Here is a 7,903-nt window from a genome sequence, read left to right on the forward strand (position 1 = left end):
TTGTGTGGCACACGCCCCGGGGGACGAGGCTGCCGGTGCACGAGAGTGCGCGTGCGTCTCAGAGGCCCAGCCGGCCGGCAAGCGGCCCAGCGACCATCTGGGAGGTAAAAGCCAAGCCAGGGCCTGGTGTCCAGGTGAGGGGCTGGCGGTGTGGGGCCTCGCGGGAGGAGTCCTGGAGGTGGGACCCAGGCGCGGGGCGGGGGATGTTGTTAGTAATCGATTTAGCCGGATCGCTACGCCCCGGAAAGCCCGTGTTTCAAAACAATACTGTTTAATTCCATTGTGTGGGCGGATTTGTTGCTTGGGAAAGTGAGAGCCTAATAACGCTGGCTCCCCGTGGGCTGGCACCATTCAGGCGCTCTTCCTGTGCCGCGAAGACACCTCAGTCCAGCTCACAGCCCCCCCCCCCCGTTGGCTCAGCCCTGGGCTCCCCTCGCACACAGCTCTGCCCAGGCCCCTCAAGCCCGACCCGCAGGAGTTGGTGCCTTCGCCCGCCACTGGGCACCTGGTCCTGCTCTGTGCGGCGGGGCCCAGCCTTGCGGGCATCTCTCTCACTGAGGATTGCCAACTTTCGAATCGCACAAAACCGAACACCCTTGCCTCGCCCCACGGCCCTGCCCCTGTCCCTTCTCCGAGGCCCCCACCCCGCACTCATTCCTTCCTCCCCTCCGTCTGTCACTCGCTGTCCCCCAACCTCTCTTGCTCATTTTCACCAGGCTGGGGCAGGGGCATGGGGTGCGGGAGGGGGTGAGGGCTCTGGCAGGGGCTGGGGGCTCAGGGGTAGGGCCAGGAATGAGGGTTCTGGGTGCCAGAGGGTGCTCCGGTCTGGGGCAGGTGGTTGGGGTGCAAGAGGGGAGGAGGGATCCAGCTGGGGGTGTGGGCTCTGGGGGGGGCAGGGATGAGGGGTTTGGGGTGTAGGAGGGGGCTCTGGGTGGCGGCCAAGGGGTTTGGAGTGCGGGAGCGGGTTCTGAGCTGGGGTGGGGGGTTGGGGCATGGGAGGGGGGTTTGGGGTGTGGGCTCCAGAAGGCAGTTTGGGTACTAGAGAGGGCTCAGGGCTGGGTAGCAGGTTGGGGTGCGAGAGGGAATTTGGGGTGCAGGCTCTGGGAGGGAGTTTGGGTGCAGTAAGGTGCTCAGGGCTGGCGGTTGGGGGTGCAGTCTCTGGGAGGGGGCTCAGGGCTGGGGCAGGGAAAGGAATGCAGGCTCCTGGAAGCAGCAACATGTCCCTGGGCTCTTCGGTGCAAGGGTGACCAGGGGGCTCTGTGTGCTGCCTGCACCTGCAGGTGCCACGCGGAGCCCCCCGGCCATCCTTCTGCCTAGGAGCTGAGGGACATGTCGCCGTTTCCAGGGAGCTGCACTGAGCCGGGTAGGGGGCCTGCCAGCCCCACGCCAACCGTACTTTTAACGACCTGGTCAGCGGTGCTGACTGGAGCTGCCAGGGTCCCTTTTCGACTGGGTGTTCTGGTTGTACACCGGACACCTGGGAACCCTACTTTCACTTCCACTATCAGGTACTTCAAGATACCATGGAAACTGGGCCAGTTAAAAACACAGGCCCAGGGGAACGAGCCTCCCCCTGCTGTAATCAGAGCCTCACCATCAGCTCTGTTCCTCTCTACCCTGCAGCTCAACATGCCAGCTCAGCTTCCCCCACAGGCTGCCCCCCACAACAGCTAAATGCTACTCTTTAGTCTCTCCGTGTTTGTGTCCCATATGCCTAGCAGGCAGTGCAAGGCTGCTTGCGAATGGCCTATCCCAAGTGACAGCTGCCCTGCTTACACCGCTGAGCCAGCCTCATTGGGGGAGAGATAATTAGAGCTCCAGGCAAATGGAACCAATTGTCAACTTTTTGCATTTTCCTGAACCGTCTTATCAGCTAGTGTCTTCTAAATAGGTTAGTAAAGGATGGCAGATGCCTTTGCTGGGCAGCCTAGTACCAGGCACACATGCCTCTTTTGGGGAGAACAAAGGAAAAAGAGAACAATTTGGGGGACCCCAGAAATTTGTGCAGAGAGGTCTACTAGCAAATACTACAGTAATGGGGAGGGGGTGTCTGCAAATCCATGGGGAAAGTAGATGACAACTAGCTAGCTAAGGCAGGGATAGATAGATCGAGAAGTGATAGTCAAAAGTGGGCCTCGCCTAGCCACTAAGAAGCATGCAGCGTGAAGAAAGGCAGCTGGCAGGACCCCAGGGTATATTATCCGACCACGTGCCAATCCTGTGAGGGGTCTAAAGGAAAGCAGGTGCATTAACTCCCTGCTCAGCTGATTGTGAGCGAGACGTTCCCAGGACAAGATTGTGAGCGAGTGGAGTGGGGTGATGAATGAGAGCCCAATGAAAGCACCCAGAAGGAACCCCACCAGCAGCTCCCAAGTGGTCAGAGAGGAAGGTACCTCTGAGGTGCCACGCTCAGCTTCTAGAGGGCTGGGTAGTGTGATGGTTTGGGCTTTCTCAGTTTTTGTTCTATCCAATTCACCCAAGATCTCCGAAACTTGTTGAGTCTTGTGAGCCTTAGGGAGCAAATCGCATTTGACGAGACATGGTTTTGATTCTGGCAGACCTGATGGTCCATCCCACCAGCCTAAAGGAGACGTTCACATCCCCAGTTCTCTGAATCATCCCGCCCCGCTGACTCCTAGCACGGCAATTACTGTGTCTGGGACCTTTCTCCAGCATGGCCAGATGGCCCATGTACAGCCCTGTGAGCCATCACTTTGCATGGTGACATTCTCTGAGAGGCTGAAGGAGTTAATCCCAGGCCAACCACCTCCTTTGCCAAAAACAGCTCATCAGCAGACACCTGAGAGAAAAGGGGCGGAGGCAAATATCCCTCACGTCCAGTGGTTGTTAAAGAAAACACACCAGGGAGCATTAGCTCATTGTTCTCCCCAGGACCCAAACTACTTAAGCTTTATTAAACTTTGGGAGTAACGGTGATCCATCACGTTGCTGCCATCATTAATCCTTTGTAATGGTTTTTATAATTAAAAGTCCCATTGTGTCTTGTCTTTCTAACATGATTTATGTGAGAGGGAGCACTCTTGCGTGGATGATGGATGGCTGTTGGTAGGACATCTGCCTCATGGCTGCAGGGACATCATGCAGGGAAACGCATGGAGACCGCCTTTATTCCTACCATCCTACTCCCTGGCAACTTCCGTACGATGGACTCAAATGATGGCAAGGGGAGTAGGATTGTCTGGCTTGAAAGATAGGTGAACCTCAAAGAATTCAGAGAGCCTGGGCATGAGTGACAGGTGGCAAAGTGGCCTGGAAACGAGCAGCAACGATGCGAGAAGGGGCTGCTCACACTTCTCTGAACATCAGGCAAAGTTGGGTTTGAGTTTGAGGAGAAGACGCAACCCAGCCTTAGGAGAAAGGCGCTGGGAAGTATCCCCCAGTGGAATCCAGCATGATAGCCTGCAGAAAGAATTACATTTTGCTGCCCTCTGCCCTATAAAAGGCAGCCCTCGAATGCCCTCTCCTCCCACTCACTGGTCACCTGGAGCTCATATGGGGCAGGAGTAGAATAGAATTTGCAGTCCGAGTCAGATCCCCAGGGACATAAAGAGTTTTCGAAAGCCCAGGCTGTGGCTGTCCTGGGCATGGGGAAGGTTATCTTTTCTTTCACTGTAGCACCCACAAAGTTCGTCCCAGAGCAACTGTTTTGGGTGGTGGGAGATCCAGGCAGCATTTGTCCGTGAGAAGGGTGCTAGGCCGAAGGTCTGGGGCAGGATACCAGCTGCTCTCAATCATGGTCAGGCCTTGGCTTAAGAAACCATCTCTCGACACTGCCGATCCCAGCTGGCGGCTCGGTGACTGAGAAGGTGGCAGTGAGGAAGCTCTGGCACCACGGGTGATCCTTGGGTTTCTTCAGTCCTGATCAGCTGGGTTTCAGGCCCAACAGGGTATTGGAATTGCGTCAGTCCCTTTACCTATGGACAGAGATTGGTTGTCCATGTTGATCCTTTAAGATCCTCTCAGCAGCCTTCGCCCAGGTGGCATAGATGAGTCAGCTGCAGATCCTGGCTGGGGTGGAGGGCACTGGCCTTAGGCGATACATCCATGTACAATGCAAAGTGTTCAATAGCTCCATTGGGGCATCTTGTTCTCAACCCACCAGCCTGGCTCTGCCCCATGAAAGTCGATGGGAGGTCGGCCATCGATCTCAGTGGGAGCAAGATCAGCTCTGCGGAGGTAGCCAAACTCCTCACGCTACCAACAAAGGGTGCTCTGGCCCTTATCAAGACACCCCCAGCGTCTGAACCAGAGGGAGCGGTCACCTAAAGATGTGTGATATGGACCCAAACTGGAGCTCCCAAGAGCTTGGGGAGTTCAAATACAATGGTCCCTGGGTCTCAGCACTTTGCCAACACCCAACGGGATTTGGGAAGACCAAGCCCATTCCCATCTCTGTGGCTCCACAGATAATAAACAAAACTCTTAAGAGGCCCTAGGAGCCTGATCCTGAAACTCCTCTGCATGCAGAAACTCTTCTGGGAGCAAAGCGAGTTGGAGACAGAGGCCTTCTTCAGTCTACTCTGCCCAGCAGCAGGCATGGGACTCTAGCACACTGAATCAGGCCCTGCCTGCCACGGCGCAGGGCTGGCTGGAGCTGACATTGCTCATATGCTAGGCTCTTCAAGGGTCCATTGCATGAGGAATCTCACCCCCATCCCACTAGACAGTTGACTATGATGGTAAGGCCGCCAAGACCAGGTTACCAAGTAGCTGATCCATGTGTTCTCCATCTCTCTCTCCCCTGCATGAGTCATCTCCCTTAATGGGGGAGACATGGTGAGTGCCCTGGAGTGTAAGGAATTTCCCTTCTCTCTTCTGTCTCACCCCTGGACTTAACTCAGTGGGCCAGTCAGAGCAACACAGCTGGACACTGCAGACGCGTCACATCAGCTACGTCTTGTGCAGCCAGAGCACCTCTGGCTGTGGCCTTGGTAGAGCTCACATTAGAGCAGTGCGGGGGACTGGTCAGAAGGCACAAGGGAGGAGTTCATAGTAAATCAGCAGCGAGTGCTGAGGATGGAGCTTATACTCCCGCCTGGGGCTAGGGGGTGCTGCAATGCTGGACAAGTCATCTCTCAGCGACGCTGTCTGTGATTGTTAACGGTCCCCTGGCACTTTTCTCAAGAGTACAAGTACAAGTCTGCTGATGCTTTTTTTTTTTTTTTTTCTAAAGAGCCCTAGAGCTCTGGACAGATTCCAGTTTGGGAAAGTAAGCCCATCATTACCTACTAACACTTCCATTCTAATTTACTTCCTGTTCTAGAATCTTGCCCAGTGTTGTTCAGAGCTGTTAAAAAGCAGCTGCGTTCCACTCCAGAGGTGGCTGCATTTCCTCAGTAGGCAAAGCGGCTTTGGTTCATTTACTCTGTGACGTCTGTTGCTGAGTCACCTCAGAGGAAGCACCAGTCACTCCCTGGTGGGATCATGCCATTCTGTGTGTAACCGGCTCAGGGGAGTAAAGAGTCATTTAAGGGGGATGAGGAGTGTGTGGAGCTGGGAGGTCACCATGGAGCCGTTACCTGCTCAGCGGAGTCTTGTGTGAGGAGATGTTGATACCTAGGATTGGGCAGGTTACGTTATTTTATAATTGTCCATTATGGGCTTTCTTGGACTTTCTCATGGTGCAGCTGGTGGTGGCCATTGTCAGAGACCCACTAGTCTGTTAGCAGACTAAAATTAGAGGAAAGTTTGAAACCAAAAGTCATTTTGAACTGAAAAAAAAAAATCAGAACATTTTGATTTTTTCCAGAATATTTGTCAGGGTTTTTTTTAACTGAAACAATCAGTGAAATGGACCTGAATCCGTGCAATGTTTTGGAGAGGCCAAATCTGCGGTTTTTCACCAAAAATAAATGTAGCATGAATAATTTCTCCCAGTTCTAGGCCCGAGTGCCTGAGCGGGTCTCAGCTAGATCGTCCGTCTCAGCTGCCTCCTGCATGAAAACCGAACAGGAGTTCTTGGCTGCCGCATCCAGAGGACTGTAAAGTCATTCGGGACAATAGTGGAGCAGAGCACGGATTCCAGCGGGGGAGGATTGGTAGCCTGCAACCCGGCTCGTGCTTTTAGACCCATTGGCAGGGACCGTGTCCAGCTCCCTCCCACGGGAGGGCCGAGGCAGCCCTGGAATGCTACAGAAAGGATCTGCCGGAGACGCCTATCAACTGTGTGCCACGGCCGATTTGCTCAGTGTGGGAGATGAGCTCGGGGGCAGGTGGAGGAGAGCAGGCTGAGAACACAGCAAGAGTGACTCAGGGAAGGGAAGGGCAGAGAAGGTGCCAGGCGGGTGAGGAGTCTAGAGGACACGGGGGTCCATCCCTAGCATTTTATTGTGGCAAACTTACGTTGTGTCAGGGCAGCTCATTGGGCCCTTGGCCTCCTCTCTGAGCCTGCCATAGCCTGCGACTGGCTCCTGGATGGAGGCGAGCATGGAGGCCGGCTTGTTAAATGGGCTATTTTGTAAGGGTTAGTGAGAAGCGTGGTTATGCACCTGCATCTCAGTACCCATAACCCTCCTCCTTGATTCCTCCTCTGGTGCCCGAGCCGCTGGGCCGCTAGGTATGTTCCATGGCACGCTGCACTTGCATGTCTAGCTGAACACGTCACACGGCTGCTCTTAGCCAATCCGCTCCCCCAGGTATATGCAGGGAACACGCCCTGGCTGCTCTGTAGCCCCGCCCTACTGGTGGCATATGGCACCGGATGTACTCTCCGCCTCAGTTGCCTCCTCTGAGCTGGGGCCCCTCAGCCTTCTCCACGCAGGTCGGTGTTGGGGCCATGGCTCAGCCCTTGGGCCAAGGCACTAAAACGTAACCCCTTCCAGGGTAACCAAGGGCCAAAGAAAACCCACCTCACTCGGGTTTCTCCCAAGCTCAACCACTGGGCTCAGTTCCCAGCCCTTCCTGGGCAACCCGACTCCCAGGCTGCTTCCCTGGAGCCCCCTGCTTCTTCCAGATCCTGCTTCAGTTCAGCGTTTTACACAGCAGCCCAGATTGCTCTCTGGTGTTCCTCTGCCTCCCTCAGTTTCTGTCCTTTTATGAGGCCCAGATGTTTATCACCTGACCCCAATTAGTCCTGCCCCTGTGGCTGGGAGGCCACTAATTATGGCTCAGGTCGGGCAGTCCCCATTTCCCCTTAAAGGGACCAGTCACTTGGTGACAGGACCAGTCTTACCTTCAAAGGGCCAGGCTGACAGTCCCTGACCTGTGGCCCACTGACCCTGACTTCCATCCCGTGTGGGGCAGGAAATGGATGCTCCCCTGGGTTATTGACTAATGTCCATATCAGCGTGGCCCAGCAGGACAGGGGAAGCAGGAGACAGATGAAGCCAGTTTCTGTGTGTGATGCACTGGGAGACTTCATGAATACAGAGCCAAAGAGCCGTGTGCCCTGTGAGTGGTGACATGCTTCTCCGAGGTGCTCATTCTTGGGGCCGTGGGACTGAATGAGTGGAAGGGGACAGTGGCCCTTCACCTGTGAGTTAGAGGCCTTTTCCCTGCCCCCTTGGACAATTATCTGGTATACTATAGAGTGTGCTGGAGTTCGAGGTACCTGCTCAGTGGATCTCCCTAGAGAATTTCACTTGGTGAATGCGTTTTCATACCAATCCTCTCGGTTTTTCATATCATTTTCTTGCAGTTTCTGGAATTTGCCAATAAAATCTGCTTGCACTGAAGGTGCCTGAATTGGGCCGGGGCTCCGGTGAGCTGGGGAAGACGCTCAGGGAAGGCACAATGGGATGCGAGTAATGGACCAAGTGGGTCGGGCTCCCGCCTCCCGAACAGAGCTGCCAGGAGCACTGCTACCGGGCCTGGTTAGCAGATGATGGGCCTCTGGAGAGCGGAGCGGGTTGCTTAACCTCAGCCCTCCCTGTTGCCTCCCGTG

Source organism: Lepidochelys kempii, chromosome 25 (genome assembly GCF_965140265.1).
Source record: "Lepidochelys kempii isolate rLepKem1 chromosome 25, rLepKem1.hap2, whole genome shotgun sequence".
In the NCBI taxonomy this organism is placed as follows: Eukaryota; Metazoa; Chordata; order Testudines; family Cheloniidae; genus Lepidochelys; species Lepidochelys kempii.